A 682-nucleotide genomic window follows, 5' to 3' on the forward strand; every position below is an offset into this window, starting at 1 on the left:
GCTCCAATAGCACACAATAAAAACGCCTTATCCTTGACTTATCCATCCCTCAACATAGTACTATTTTACACATCCCACACGGCCTTCCGGCAGTGAATCATTTCAGCAGCATTGTTTCAACACAAGCAAAACTCTGAAACGGTTTTCACATGAAGCGTCTCATCAGCAGTCAGACTTGCTTGACACTGCCAAACTACCAGATATGGAGAGGCAAACACCCCCTCAAGCATCCTCTCTCTTAGATATGGGTCTTAGTTTGATGAAAAAAACTACATAATACAAAAGTTAGCTTAAATTTGGAGATAGCAGCTACAACAAATATATTCAATCATTCTTTATTTCTGGTTATTTACAGAGGAAGCTTCACTGAGTCTCAAGACTTTTTTTAAGGAAGGTCCTGCCAAGTTTTCACAGGAGAGGCAGAGGTTTCTGAGTAATTTTCAGGTAAAGTAATATTTCAGCATTATGATGTTTGGCCAATACCGGTTACATTGTGTGTGGTTTTTAAGCTATGGGCGGAAACCGGAGAACCCGTAAGAACCCCATGCAGAACATGGGGGGAACATACAAAGTCCACGCAGAAAGGTGCCCGAGTCGGGTATCGAACCCAGATGCTTCTTGCATTCGTTTGGCTATATGTGTGTGTGTAATACACAGACTGACTCCCAAGTAGGTGAGATCA

This window comes from Lethenteron reissneri, chromosome 35 (genome assembly GCF_015708825.2).
Source record: "Lethenteron reissneri isolate LAM-NWPU_2019-01 chromosome 35, ASM1570882v1, whole genome shotgun sequence".
NCBI lineage: Eukaryota > Metazoa > Chordata > Hyperoartia > Petromyzontiformes > Petromyzontidae > Lethenteron > Lethenteron reissneri.